At 44.5% G+C, this 15,120-nt stretch overlaps 1 protein-coding gene and 1 long non-coding RNA gene across 6 annotated transcripts in view; one reads left to right on the top strand and one right to left on the bottom strand.

Moving 5' to 3' along the window:
• The window catches only part of LOC309396289, a 394,508-nt gene that overhangs the window by 178,674 nt on the left and 200,714 nt on the right, over positions 1 to 15,120 (top strand). The gene's annotated exons all lie outside the window — the stretch shown is intronic.
• FLI1 (Fli-1 proto-oncogene, ETS transcription factor) overlaps positions 1 to 15,120 on the bottom strand; it is a 142,976-nt gene that overhangs the window by 77,521 nt on the left and 50,335 nt on the right. Inside the window, exon 1 of one of the 5 annotated variants that reach the window (XM_081961304.1) lies at positions 2,329 to 2,352. The exons of the other annotated variants lie outside the window; for them this stretch is intronic. The gene's annotated coding sequence lies outside the window, so the exon portion shown is untranslated. Of the gene's footprint in view, positions 1 to 2,328; positions 2,353 to 15,120 lie in introns of those variants that run through there. 5 annotated transcript variants of the gene reach the window in all.

Raw genomic sequence — 15,120 nt, 5'->3', positions numbered from 1 at the left:
CCCGCAGTCTCCCCCCCCCCAATTGGTATTTATACATGCTATGGTCAGAGTGCCTCTAAAGGACGCGTAAATGTATTTGAGTAGGACCTTCCTTCCTTCCTTCCTTTTCCTTCCTCCCTCCCACCCTTCCTTCCTTTTTTCTTCCATCCTCCCATCCTTCCTTCCATCCTTTTCCTCCCTCCCTTCCTCCCTTTTTCTTCCATCCATCCATCCATCCTTCCTTCCTTCCTACCTTCCTTCCTTCCTTCCATCCATCCATCCACCCTTCCTTCCTTCCTTTCTTTTTTCCTCCCTCCCTTCCTCCCTCCCTCCCTTCGCCATTCTTGACTCCTGGAGGCTGCCTGGGCTGATCTCTGCTTTTTCTTGACACCACTTGAGGAAGTGGGTCGCCCCTTGCTTCCTTCTTTCTAGGGCTGAGAAGACCCCGAGATCACCATTTGGCTTCCAGCCTAAAGCAGAACTAGAATTTACTGTCTCCTGGCTTCTATCCCCGTGCAATGGCTTTCTTTTCTATTCTTTCTTTCTTTTTTTAGCAAAAAGTTTGGTTTTATAGACTTCCATGTGGATTGTCCTGATGGTACCAGCTTTAGTCACGTGTCCTACGCGTGTGACTCTCTTTCTGCAATTTTAGATGCAGTGGAACTGGGAGCAAGTCTTATTAAATTCAATCAGACCTTTCTTTCTTTCTTTTTCCTTTCTGCCTCCCTGCCTCCCTGTCTTCTCTTTCTCTCTCTTTCTCTCCCTCCCTCCCTCTCTCTCTCCCATCCTCTCTCTTTCTTTTTCTTTCCAAACAATTCTAGGGCAGATTTTTTTTTTTAGTCCTCGGAGTTGCTGGAGTGAAGCGTTTTATTTCTACAACTGATTTTTTTATAGCTTTACCTACACCTTAAACACTTCAAACAAGCCTCTGTTTCAACAGCTCTTACTTTGGTGTAACCGCTATGTGATCCTAGGTGGGAGGCCCTGATGCTACCGGAGTCAAAGGATTGCGCAGTGCCATCCAGAAGCCGGCTTCCTGGGAAGTAAATGAGTTTCTGCTCCGTGGAGCTTAATTCTGGTGTTTATGTGGGTTTATCCATGCGGTCCCCTTGATTCTGGCCCCTGAGGCCGTTTTAAAGCAAAGTCATATAAAGATTTTTTTAAAACAACAACAACAACACGTTGGTTGTTGCGATTCTCATCAATGTCACTTTCCTAGAATTTGGAGGGATCTGAAGGCGAAATCAATACCAGATCGCTGACACTTTAGGGCTAAAAGCGAGGAACGGAGTAGATTTCCCTTTTCCAAATCTCTCGAATTCAGCATCCCCACCTATCTAGGAGACTCAGGAAGTGGGTGGGTGAGGAGGGGGCTAAAATATGGGGCAGAAGGAAAACGAGAGTCAACATCCGTAAAGCGCCTGTCCACTTTCTGGACCGTTTACTCAAAAGTAAGGGCATATAGCAGCCTGCGCTGGGGCAGGCGGTGGCAGCGTCCCCTGCCATGGAGAGATGACACCCCTTCTTTCTTCTTCTTCTTCTTCTTCTTCTTCTTCTTCTTCTTCTTCTTCTTCTTCTTCTTCTTCTTCTTCTTCTTCTTCTTCTTCTTCTTCTTCTTCTTCTTCTTCTTCTTTTTCTCCTCCTCCTCCTCCTCCTCCTCCTCCTCCTCCTCCTCCTCCTCCTCCTCCTCCTCCTCCTCCTCCTCCTCCTCCTCCTCCTCCTCTCTCCCTCCCCTTCCCCTTCCCCCTCCCCTTCCTCCTCACCGCCGTCTTAGAGGGGAGAAACCCTAAACGAATTTCCCAAACTATTTCAACACGCCCAGCGACCTGAAACAAACCTTTTGAAGCCTCGCGCTTTGAAGGAGGCGGGAGGGGCGTCCAGAAACGCCGCAATTAGAAAATTAAAAATACAAAGGACCTCCCACCTATATCTTTTTTTAAAAAAATTTTGGGAGCAGGTTAGACTTTTCTTTTCCTCGCTCCCTTCCTTTCTCTCCTCCCCCGCGCCGCCCCGCAAACACGTTACCTTCTGCCACGCCCAGTCTCTTCATCCCCCCCCCCCTTTCCTGCTCAGGGTTTTTAACCCAACCAGGCAGCGAGAGACGGAGGCTGCCTGCGGGGACCCCCGAGAGACCCCCCCCCCCAAGTTCCCTTTCGCTCCCCGCCTTCAAAATAGATGCGCGGCGGCACATCCGTTGAGCCGACATAAGTCGGCCTTTGCTTTCCTCCAGAGGTGGTTTAGGGTGGAGGGGCCTCCACCTCCACACCAACCCCTTCTCTCTCTCCTAGTCCCCCCTCCTCTTCCCAATTAGCCCCCCCATCCATCCATTCAACTCCACTCCCCCCCCACCTTTTCATGGTTCAGACGTAGCGCAACCTGGACGTGACAGGAGCCGGGATTCCTGCTTGTCAGCCATTCAAGCCCACCTCCGCCGGGTAGGAGAGGGAATTCAAGACAAGCCTTTCCTCCCCACCTCACCCCGTCGGCTCCCTTTCCTTCGGCTTTCCCTCCACCCCCCCCCCGCCCCTCCTCAATCCTGTCTACTTTTACAATCCAGGCGTGGGTCTGCAGAAGAGTCCCCTGAGATCCCCGCACATCTGGATGCTGTAGCAGGGTCAGGTCCCTTCTGCCTGGGGCCACTGGCACTGGCATTCAATTAAAAGACGTCGGGCTTAACTCTTCGCTTGCCGTCGCCGCCTCCCTGGTTTTGAGCCTTTTCCCAGCCTCTCTCTCCCTCCCCCCACCCAACCCGGATGCCTTTGCTTTAAGCTCCCCCCACCCCACCTCACCCCAATCCTGAAAGTACAGGTCATTCTCAACTTACGACCACAATCGAACCCAACATTTATGTGGCGAAGTGAAACATTTGTTAAGTGAATGTCTGTAGCTAGAGACTAGGTAGAGGCAGATGTAGGGTCTGCTGCTTGGGCAGGGGGTTGGACTAGATGACCTGGAAGGTCCCTTCCAACTCTGTTCATCTGTTAGTCTTCAAAAGGGAGGGGGGAACCAAGAAAGTCCAGCTTCCTCCCTCCTGAAAAAGCACCTTTGGGATTTGTTAAAAGTGAGCTTTGTCCCTTTTTTAAACGACTTTTCTTGGCACAGTTGTTCAGAGAATCCTTGCAGTTGTTAAGCGAACCGGGTTTCTTCCCCCACTGACTTTGCTTGTCGGAAGGTTCCCAAAAGCAGGATCGTGTGATACCTCCCCTCCCCCCACCGCCCCAGGACACTGCGACTGTCTTCAATATGAAACAGTTTATCCAAGCGTCCGAATTTTGATCAAGTGACCACGAGGATGCTGCAACCGTCGTAAGTGTGAAAAACGGTCATAAGTCACTTTTTTCACTGTTGTAACTTTGAACAGTCACTAAATGAACTGCTGTAAGTATATGGAGGAGGGAGAAGAAACAACGAAGAAGAAACAAGAGTTTGCGACACTGTCCTTCTCTCTGCCGACCCTCCAGTACCTGCAGCCAGGCCCTATAAGTATTAGTGTAGATTTTGGAGCGGGGAGGGGGCGAATCACTTGCAAACCAGGAGTGTCCAGAGAGCAATCCAGCAATTTTCTAAAACAGGGGTCACCAATCTTTTGGACCTCCGGGACCACTAATTCATAATTTTAAATCCCGCGGACTACTAATATGATTTAAAAAATAAATAAAAAATAAATAGAATGCAGTGCAATATAAAAACATGCAAATATTTTTTTTTTCTGCGGACCATGAGATTTTTCTCCCGGACCACTGGTTGGTGACCACTGTTGTAAAAGGCTCCGAGAATCCAATTTTCAATGGATCCCAACAAAGAATTTCAAAAGTACGGGCTGCCTCGGGAAATACCAGGACGTCAAGCTTGACCTTCCGGGCGATAATCGGTGGGGTGCCTTAAAACTCACCTCCGCATTTCCAAACCTGAAATTGACGATAGTGACTTTAAAAGGAGGGCGGGGGGGGGAAGCGACCCTGAGAAGAGGCAAGAAAAGTTAAGATGAAAGGAAGGAAGGCGGGAAGGAAGGAAGGAAAGAGGGAGGAAGGAAGGAAAGAAAGGCGAGCAGATTGCCAAAAACGAACGCCCTCGCTCTCCTCTTCCAAAGATTTTGGCTCGGGGTTGCGTCTGCCTGGACCGGTCCTCCCCCACCCCGCCCTTCCTGGAATTCTCTTCTGTTCAAAGGCGAGTCCATGAAAACCGAAGGTTGCCCCTCTCCCCATCAACCGCGAAAAATATTGGATTGGATGCAATAGGAATTTTGGAATGCAGCCTCCCCAAAATCTATCCGTTCCCTTGTCTGGCGGTGGGGTGGAAGGAAGGATCCCTTGATATTCCCCACCCCCCGCAAGTGAGGGAGAGCTTTCGGCAAGGGCGCCCAGCGTGGGTCCTTGCCTGGTATCTAACTGACGCCCAGCGCTTCCTTCTTCCACCGCTCCTGCCTGCTCCCCCCTTTGGAGGCTGAAAGCAAGAGCGCCCGCTCCCCATTCTAAAGGGCAACCCGGCCTAGAGCCGAACAACGCCGGCGAATTATTTGGGCAACCTCCCAATAACAAATGTCTATGGAGGTTCTCAGTCATCCAAGGTCACGGTTGTCCCAAAGATGTTTTTCTCAAGAGGCAACTGGACTTTCTTGGTTTTTCTTTGAAGACGTTTCGTTTCTCCATCCAAGAAGCTTCTTCAGCTCTGACTAGATGGTAGGGAGCTAAAGAAGCTTCTTGGATATGAGAAGCGAAACGTCTTCACAGAAAAAAACCAGAAAGTCCAGTTGCCTCTTGGAAAAAAAAAACATCTCTGGGACTTCCGAGAACAAGTTAGTAACCTAGTTGTTAAGGGAACCTGGCTTCCCCATTGAATTGGCTTGTCGGAAGGGTCGCAAAAGCGGATCACATGATCCCAGGACACAGCAACCCTCCTAAATATGAACCCGTTATCAAGCCTCTGCATTTTGATCACTTGATCCTGAGGAACCGTCGTAAGTGTGAAAAACGGTCTGAATAACAAGCAAACCCAACAGGACAGATCAAACAGGACGATCCAATATCCGCAGGAAGGACCAAATCGCCTCTCCTGGTTGCCCAGCCAGGTAGCTGGAATACTGTATCAGGGCGTGGGACAACAAAGGACTTTCTCTGACAATCTGGGGTATCCCTGAGGAGTTGTGTCTTCAACTGGGCCTGCCCTATCCTTGTCTTCATTGGGACTGTGTGTGGTGGTGGTGGTGGTGGGATGGACGGACGGCGGTGGATTAAGGCTCACTGACAAATCTTTTATTTATCTATTTACCTATTTATCTTTCTATTTATCTATCTATTTATCTATCTACCTATCTTTTATCTTTCTATTTATCTTTCTCTTTATCTCTTTATCTTTTCTTTCAATTTATCTTTCTATTTATCTATCTTTTCTTTCTATTTATCTATCCATGTATCTATCTATCTTTTATCTTTCTATTTATCTTTCTATTTATCTATCTATCTTTTATCTTTCTATTTATCTATCTATTTATCTATCTACCTATCTTTTATCTTTCTATTTACTTATCTACTTATCTATCTATCTTTTATCCTTCTATTTATCTCTTTTATCTTTCTATTTGTCTATCTATTTATCTATTTATTTAGTTTGTCACTCATGTACAAGATAAAAGGAATAAGAATAAACATGAATAAGAACACAGAAACAGGTACAAAATAAACGGGCATAGTAGGACAGGGTCGTTAGGTCTTGGTGCCCCCCCCCTCTTTTGTACAAATCTTCATTGGTTTTTTTTTTTTTTTTAAATTTCTCAACTTTGTGGTGCCCCCTTTGGGCCTGGCGCCCTAAGCACGTGCTTAGTCTGCTTAATGGTTAACACACTACTGGGTATGTGGGAGAGGGGTAGAGTAGTTTTCTGCCCTCTGTTGAAGCAAGGATGGAAGTAAGGCCACTTTCGTTTTTATCTTTTATTCTGCTCAGCGGGGTTCCTAAAGGCGGCTTGAACCTAAAGGCGATGATTTATATATTTATATAGGGGTAGAGGGCCAAGAGTCACACATAATCAAAAGAAAGGGGACGCCCGAGCCTCGGTCTACTACGAGATCCAGTTTGGTCTAGTGGTTAAATCCCCAAAGTGCTTCCCCACCCCTCCCCATAGATATCTAGTGGGTGAGGCCGCAGGCTAGAAAGCGGGAGGCCGTGAGTTCAAGTCCTGCCTTAGCCTGGGAAGCTGGCTAGCCGACTTTGGGCCAGTTACTCTCTCTCAGCTCAACCCACCTCACAGGGCTGTTGGTTGTGGTGAAAATAAGATGTTGGATAGGTTAGTCACCTTGAGTTATTTGTAAAAGCAATAAAGGTGGGGTATAAAGAAATAAAACAAACAAGCAACAAATTCGGGTATCAGGAAATCGCGCAGCTTATTAGCGCAAAGCCTCTGAGCCTAGGAAGTAAACGCTGTAATGGAACGGCGGGGGTGGTGGGTGGAGGGAGGGAGAGGGTTATTTCTTTCAGCCCATCCCACCCCAACCCCCGTTGCTGCTCTTAACTGCGGCCATCTCTACCCCGCAGAGATCGAGGGTCGTTTCCCGCTGCCTCCGATGCAGACAGGAGACCCGTTTCCATAGGATGGCGGGTGCGCAAAGGAACGAGGCAGACAAGAGGCGCCTTCGTTGGCAAGACGGCTGCGAAGAACAGAAGAGGGCAGTGGGCCGTTTTGAACTCGGGTGCTGAACTTGCTCGAATTTGTGTGTGTGTGAAAGAGAGGGGGGGTGGGAGAGGGAGAGAGAGAGGGGGAAACAGAGGGAGGGAGGGAGAGAGAGAAACACACACCCAGAGAAGCCCAAAGGGAAACAGAGAGGGAGAGAAACAGGGAGAGAAAGAGAGAAACAGAAAGAGAGAAAGGGCAGGAGGGGGAAGAAAGAGAGAGAGAGAGAAACACAAACACACACAGTAACGCATAGAGAGAAACAGAGAAAGAGAAACACAGAGGGAGAAAAACAGGGAGAGAAAGAGAGAGAAAAAGAGAGAAAAGGAAGAGAATAAGAGAGGAAGCGGAGGGGGAGAAAGAGAAAGAAACACATTGAGAGAAACAGAGAAAGAAACAGAGAAACACAGAGGGAAACAGAGGGAGGGAGGGAGAGAAACAGAGAGAGGGAGAGAGAGGGGGGGGCAAGACAGATAGATTTCTTGAGCAGATGAAAGGGCGAGGCGTTTGACCGCCTCTTTTTATTCTAGCCCTACAAACGGAACCTGGTTGTGTGAAGTCGGGCGTTTTAAGCAAGGGGCCTGCAGCCCAAATGAGACCTTGAAGCTTTTATACCTTCTAGAGACCCCCTTGCAAGATTAAGCATCGGCGAATTCTCCCCAGTGAACCAGTTCGCTGCAGTGAATTAAGGCACCGGGTCTAAAAAGCCGGAGACTGAGTTCTAGTCTCCTCCGGAGGCATGAAGCTTGCCGGCCTCCCTCTCTAGCATCCCTCTCTAGGTGTCTTAGAGGAGTAGCAGATGGGGAGATTTTGCAGCAGTCAAAGGAGAATGGGGTGGGGGTAACCCCTTATTATGTTTCACAGAGATAGTTGGTTCTTCTAAATTTAAACAAGTGTCTCCCAACCGGATGCTCTCCAGATGTGCAAAGAACTCTTAAGAACTCCTGTCCAGCATACCCTCCACATCTGGAGGGTGCCAGGATGGAGAAGCCTGGCTTAACACCAACAGTGCACAGAAATGATACCTTTAAAAACAAAACCAAAAAAAACAGGGCACCCACTTCCTGGTGAGCATTCACTGGAGTTAAACTAAGAAGTACAGAAAAATACAGACTGTACAGTTGCTTTTCAACATACAAAGAGAGAAAATCATGTAGGTTTGCTGTGTTAGGACAGAATTCCAATGAATTGGACAGAATTCCAATGAATTTCCATCGTGGTCCGGAAAGGGAATAACACGAAGCCCTCCTTTGCTTAAACCAGGACAGGCAGGAAATTCCTTGCAAGCATTTCAAAATATTTTCTTGCAAATCCTTTCTCTACATCCCCCACCCCACCCAACACTTTTCAACAGGAAGAGCAGAATAATGTCAAGGTTAGAAAGTTTGCCTTTGCTTGTATCCGCAGACAATGGCAGCATGTGTTTTCCGTAAGTGTTGAGGCTAGCCAGACATGTGTCTTGGAGAAGTGGTCACACTTTCTGTCCTAAAATGTAATGTACTTGGTTTATTTGTGGCTTAAGATGCTGTTGTTAGCCAGGCATCATGGCACATTGTTTTCTTATCATGTTTTTTTTTTCTGTTTAAATCGAATATTTCAAAGTTATAGGTTGTTTAGAGTCAGGAGGAGGAGAAGAGAAGAAGGGAGGAGGAGGAGGAGGAGGAGGAGGAGGAGGAGGAGGAGGAGGAGGAGGAGGAGGAGGAGGAGGAGAAGAAGAAGAAGAAGAAGAAGAAGAAGAAGAAGAAGGGGAGGAGAAGGAGAAGAAGAGGGGGAGGAGAAGGAGAAGAAGAAGAGGAGGGAGAAGATAAGAAGAAGAGGAGGGGAAGGGGAAGAGGAGGAGGAGGAAGAAGAAGAAGAAGAAGAAGAAGAAGAAGAAGAAGAAGAAGAAGAAGAAGAAGAAGAAGAAGAAGAAGGGGAGAAGGAGAAGAAGAGGGGGGAGGAGAAGGAGAAGAAGAGGGAGAAGATAAGAAGAAGAGGAGGGAAGGGGAAGAAGAAGAAGAAGAAGAAGAAGAAGAAGAAGAAGAAGAAGAAGAAGAAGAAGAAGAAGAAGAAGAAGAAAGAAGGGGTGTCATCTCTCCAGAAAAGAGGGGGAGGGTGAGAAGAAGAGGAGGAGGAGGAGAAGAAGGGAAAGATAAGAAGGGGAGGGGAAAGGGAAGAGGAGGAGGAGGAGGAGGAGGGAGGAGGAGGAGGAGGAGAAGTACGAAGGCCCAAAACCAGACTTCAGCACACCAGCTCCAACCGTCTGGCCCCTCGCTTGAGGCCATAATTAATTTGAGATTTATTTTTATTGGAGGACCTCGCCTAGTCTGACCTTAGCTAAACAAGACTCCAGCTAGACCCTTGATGTGCTTGAATGAAACGGAATATTTCTCTCTAACTTTTCTTCAGGCATCCAGGCCTGCTTTGAATTTATTCCTCAGACTTCATATATTGGAGATTTAAAAGAAAGATTTAAAGCTTTTCTCTTCTCCCAGCCCCCAACAGCCAGCTCTCCCATTGCAGAGTGCAAGCTGGAGAAGCGGGAGGGCCAAATAGAGGTGCTGCCCAGCTAAAAATAGAGTTGCGTGTTTTCTTAAAGGTATATTTACCTATATATGTTCCCCCCAAAGAATTGGGACTTAAAAAAGGTCAGCACAATTACTAAATTAACTGAAAGGATTTGATTTCTTAGATTCTGGAGTCTGGAAAAACAAGCTTCTTGCAATGTAAAATTTTGTTCCCTATGCACTTTCTCTCTCTGTGTGTCTCTCATTCTCTTTCTAACAACTTCAGTATGTGAATTTTTCAGGAGAAGTAGAACTCCCATCCCCTATTATCTTTAAACCAGATCAGAAAAATAATGTGTGTCAGTTATCACCGTTGTAATAAAGAACAGGATAAGATTTGCTCTAGGAAAAGATAACCTATTAAATGTATTTTATAGTGAGATAAAGTAATTTTCCCCACCTATCTACATACAGATCTAAATGTGTAAATGCCACTGAAATTCAGAGGGTATTCCAAATAGAGATGGACTGATTTGTAAGAAGGAAGGAAGGAAGGAAGGAAGGAAGGAAGGAAGGAAGGAAGGAAGGAAGGAAGGAAGGAAGGAAGGAAGGAAAGAAAGAAAGAAAGAAAATGAAGAAGGTGGAAGGGAGGGAGGGAGGGAAAAGAATTTTTCAGAAATGCATATAGTGAGATAAAGTAATTTCCCCCACCTATCTACATACAGATCTAAATGTGTAAATGCTATTGAAATTCAGAGAGTATTCCAAATAGAGATGGACTGATTTGTAAGAAGGAAGGAAGGAAGGAAGGAAGGAAGGAAGGAAGGAAGGAAGGAAGGAAGGAAGGAAGGAAGGAAGGAAGGAAGGAAAGAAAATGAAGAAGGAGGAGGAAAGGAAGGGAGGGAGGGAGGGAAAAGAAATTTTTAGAAATGCATATAGTGAGATAAAGTAATTTCCCCCACCTATCTACATACAGATCTAAATGTGTAAATGCTATTGAAATTCAGAGAGTATTCCAAATAGAGATGGACTGATTTGTAAGAAGGAAGGAAGGAAGGAAGGAAGGAAGGAAGGAAGGAAGGAAAGAAAAAAAGAAAGAAAGAAAGAAAGAAAGAAAGAAAGAAAGAAAGAAAGAAAGAAAATGAAGGAGGAGGAAAGGAAGGGAGGGAGGGAGGGAAAAGAAATTTTTAGAAATGCATATAGTGAGATAAAGTAATTTCTCCCACCTATCTACATACAGATCTAAATGTGTAAATGCTATTGAAATTCAGAGGGTATTCCAAATGGAGATGGACTGATTTGTAAGAAAGAAAGAAAGAAAGAAAGAAAGAAAGAAAGAAAGAAAGAAAGAAAGAAAGAAAGAAAGAAAGAAAGAAAGAAAGAAAGAAAGAGGAGGAAGGAAGGAAGGAAGGAAGGAAGGAAGGAAGGAAGGAAGGAAGGAAGGAAGGAAGGAAGGGAAAGGAAGTTTTTTTTAGAAACAGCTCAGAAATAAAGAGAATATGAATGTTTAGCTTACCATGACAAATAGCTTAACTCTTACCATAGAACCAGCTGTGATGATAAGACATCACAGTTTGCAAACTGCACAGGACTTTCATTGAAGAAACTTGCATAATTTAAAGAGAGAAAACGTCTTTTTGCCAGGGTCAGCAGCGCTGATGGAATGGAAGGAAGTGGTCTCCAGCCAAGTGGAATCGCAACAGAGGCAGAATAAAAACCGGAAGCAAAAAAACTCACTTCCCATGGACTTACTTTGTGCCTCAGGCTGATGAGCTCCACTCCAGCCTACCCTCCTCCTTCTATTCTAAACCCTTTCCCCACCATGTTGGTTTTCAACATTATCACTTTTTAGGATTTAAGCAGGGGTGAAATTCAGCAGTTTCTGACAGGTTCTGGAGAACCGGTAGGGGAAACTTTGAGTAGTTCGTAGAACCGGCAAATGCCACCTTTGTCTGGCCCCAGAGTGGGGTGGGAGTGGGAATTTTGCAGAATTTTTCCCCTGCCACGCCCACCAAGTCATGCCCGCAGAACCGGTAATAAAAACATTTGAATTTCACCACTGGATTTAAGGTGTCATTTCCTCCACAGCTAAGTACCTGCAAGAAAAAGCCAAATCCTTTCTCTTTGAGGGAGGACATGATAGCACTGTTCCAATATTTGAGGGGCTCCCCTAACAAAGATGAGGAGGTCAAACTATTTTCCAGAGCACCAAAAGGCAAGACGAGAAGCAATCGATGGATACTAATCAAGGAGAGAAGCAACGTAGAACTAAGGAGGAATTTCCTAACAGTTAGAACAATTAATCAGTGGAACAACTTGCCTCCAGAAGTTGTGAATGCCACAACACTGGAAGCTTTTAAGAAGAGATTGGACAACCATTTGTCTGAAATGGCATAAGATTTCTTGCCTGAGCAGAAGGTTGGATTAGAAGACCTCCAAGGCCCCTTCCAACTCTGTTGTCCCAAAGGTGCTTTTCCAGAGGCAACTGGACTTTCTGGTTTTTTTTGAAGACCTTTCACTTCTCATCCAAGAAGCTTCTTCAACTCTGAAGCTTCTTGAATAAGAAGCGAAACATCTTCAAAGGAAAACCAGAAAGCCCTGTTGCCTCTTGAAAAGCATCTTTGGGACAACCATGACCTGGATGACTGAGAATCTCCATTGACTTCTAACTCTATTAATCTATGTTCTAGTGGCTTGCCCTGTCGGTGTTGGTCTTGGTCTTGAAAGTTCTTTAGTTGGGCTGTTTACTATTAGCTTGTTTGGCTATTAACCATAGCTAAAACAGTAAGCAAAGAACTACTTCAAGACTACTCTCAACGACACTGATAGTACAAGCCACTAGAATATAGACTGAGAGCAAATCTCGCTCCCTACTAGCGCTGACGATGCTAACCTAGTTTGAGTAATGAAATGTCTGCAAGAAAACAACAAAATTCAAAGAGCACCAAAGATTCCTCATGTCAACCCCGAGAGCTACAAATATTCTCCTTTGCTGATGTACTTTTCTGAAGGTTTCAAGGCCATCAGAGGCATTTGAGGTACGAGAAAGGTTTGTATCATACAGATGGGCAAAACCATAAGGCTCAACTTCTTTCTCAGTTTTTTACCTGGTAAGATCTTTGCTGTTTTTCTTTTAAAACGATAAACATATTCAGGGTTTATTCTATAGTTTTTGCATTTCCTATCCCACCATGGCAGGAAATCTTTGCAACCACAGCAATTGCAGTTACAGTGACATCCCCTAAGTGCCCCCATGCTTCAAGTTACCCAAGGTTTATCTTGCCCTTTTACGAATAGTGTCCTGCAACAATATGAATGATTTAACACCTGGCTTTCTGGTTAACGATTCCGGTGCTGGGTGGTTGGATACATTAACCTTCTATATCATTTCCAATCTTTGCATTCTAAGATTCCACGTTGTGTGTTTTATGCCATGATCTTCGTTGAAAGGTACTTTTGAAGAGAAAATTGATGACTTTGTGCTTTGTGCAAGGCCCAGAGAGTTTTCTGCCTATCTTTACATGAGATTAGATTAACAGATTTGGAAGGGATCTTATAGGTCATCTAGTTCACCCCCCTCACCCAAGCAGGAGACCCTACAGCATTTCTGACAGATGGCAGTCCAGTCTCTTCTTGAAATCTTCCAGGGATGAAGCTCCCACAACTTCTGAAGGCAACTTCTGTTCCATGGGTTGATTGTTCTCCCTGTCAGAAAATTTCTCCTTATTTCCAGGTTGAATTTCTCCATGTTCAGTTTCCATCCATTGTTTCTTGCCGGGCCTTCAGCTTTAGAAAATAGCTTGACCCTCTCCTCTCTATGACAGCTCCTCAAATATTGGAAGACTGCTATCCTGTCTCCCCTGGTCCTTCTCTTCACTAGACTAGCCGTGCCCAGTTCCTGCAATTGTTCCTCATTTTAGCCTCCATTCCCTTCATCATCCTGGTTGCTCTTCTCTGCACTGTTTCTAGAGTCTCAACATCTTTTTTATATTGTGGTGACCAAAACTGGATGCAGGATTCTAGGTGTGGCTTTACTAAGGCTTACTAATCTTCTATTGGTTTGGTCAGGGATGTCAAATTCAAGCCCCTCAGGCCAGATTCGCCCTGCGAGGTGCTTAGATCCGGCCTCCGGGTCTGCCCTGGAATAGGCCCATGGTGCCTTGGCCTGACCCAGGCCAACTGGGGGCTGATCTGCAAACTAGCCGCTTTTGGTTTCAAATCTGAGCAAATCAAGAATTGCGTGGGAAGTAGGAAAGAGGTTTCTTTTTAGAGCCTCCAGGAATGGAAAAAGGAAAACACAGATAATGTTTTTCTCCAAATTGTTGTCCTATTGACAATAAAATAATTGCATTTAAAGACCTTTCTTGTAAGGCACGAATGAAGCAAGACAATCATTGGCAAATTGATGTAGAGTTAGACATTTTTCTCTGTTAGCCATTGACCATTTGTGACACTGTAGAATAAAAGTTAAAAGAATTTTGCTCTTCATTTGTCATGAATATTAATATTTTCCTGCCTGGTGAAAATGTTACTCAATTTAGCCACCAACAATTCACATTTTTCTTTTAAACTTGTTAAAGCTTTTTTCTTCTCCAATCTCCCAGTCAGGGCAATGCAAAGAACAAACTAAATAATGTTTTCATTCACCACAGTTCCATTTTCCTTATGAATATGCTTCTTTGTATAACACCAAAAATGTTATGCCTCTACGAAAATCGGTTTTTTTTAAGTAAGACATTATTCTATGAAGTACAACTTCCTTCTCAACTCATTAAGGTGGGACAGAAATCCTTTCCCTCACTTGGGAAAAACCATACAGAGAAACCAAACATAGGATTTTTTTTCTAAAAGAAGAATATTCCATCAAATAGGTTGGCGTCTTTATGTGTGTGTGTGTGTGTGGCTATGTGTAAATTAGTGTGGATATTATTTGTCATTTTTCCTTCTATCTATAGACCAACTTTGACAGGCTTTATTTCATCCATTTTCACAACTGTTTCCCCATTATTTACTTATTTATTAATCCACCCACCTATCCACCCACCATCCACCCACCCACCCACCCACCCACACATCCAATCATCCATCCATATATCCATATATCCATTTATCCATCTATCATCTATTCATTTATTCATCTATCTATCATCCATCCATCATCCATCATACCTATCTATCTATCTATCTATCTATCTATCTATCATCTATCTATCTATCTATCTATCTATCTATCTATCTATCTATCTATCTATCTATCTATCTATCTATCTATCATCTGTCCATCATCCATCATCTATTTGTCTGCCTGCCTGCCTGCCTGCCTGCCTGCCTGCCTGCCTGCCTGCCTATCTATCTATCTATCTATCTATCTATCTATCTATCTATCTATCTATCTATCTATCTATCTATCTATCTATCTATCTATCTATCTATCTATCTATCATCTATCATCCATCCATCGTCCATCCATCCATCCATCCATCCATCCATCATCTATCTATCTATCTATCTATCTATCTATCTATCTATCTATCTATCTATCTATCTATCTATCTATCATCAACCAAGCCACATCCACAGAGCCGGCAGTAAAATTGTGTGAATCCCATCACTGCCTTGGATCCATACACAGTTGTATTTTATCTCTACTCATGAAAAGATGACAACAAGCTGGCCGGTTTGAATTCACCTATTAATTCCCAAAGCCTTCCTAAATCATCATTCTCTTTTAAGTTATTTACTTTGCATTTCGACAGTATCCACATCTCAGGGACCACCAGTCTGGTTTTCCTTAGAAAGATAGTTAATCACCAATAGAAGTATTGCCAAATGAAACCTTAAAAGAATAATTGTAGGCACCTAGTTTCTGGAGGTTAAGAAAAAATAGTGGAGCTTTCTTGAAGCTTGGGGGAAAAAACTGTAATCCAATATTAGGCCCTGTAATAATTAACACATGTTGGCTGCTGCTTTTCAGGGCAGCTAAACTAAAAA

This window comes from Natrix helvetica (genome assembly GCF_964273705.1).
Source record: "Natrix helvetica genome assembly, chromosome: 8".
In the NCBI taxonomy this organism is placed as follows: domain Eukaryota; kingdom Metazoa; phylum Chordata; class Lepidosauria; order Squamata; family Natricidae; genus Natrix; species Natrix helvetica.
Note: the sequence above shows the minus strand (reverse complement) of the source record. Positions and strands in the feature narration are given on the sequence as shown.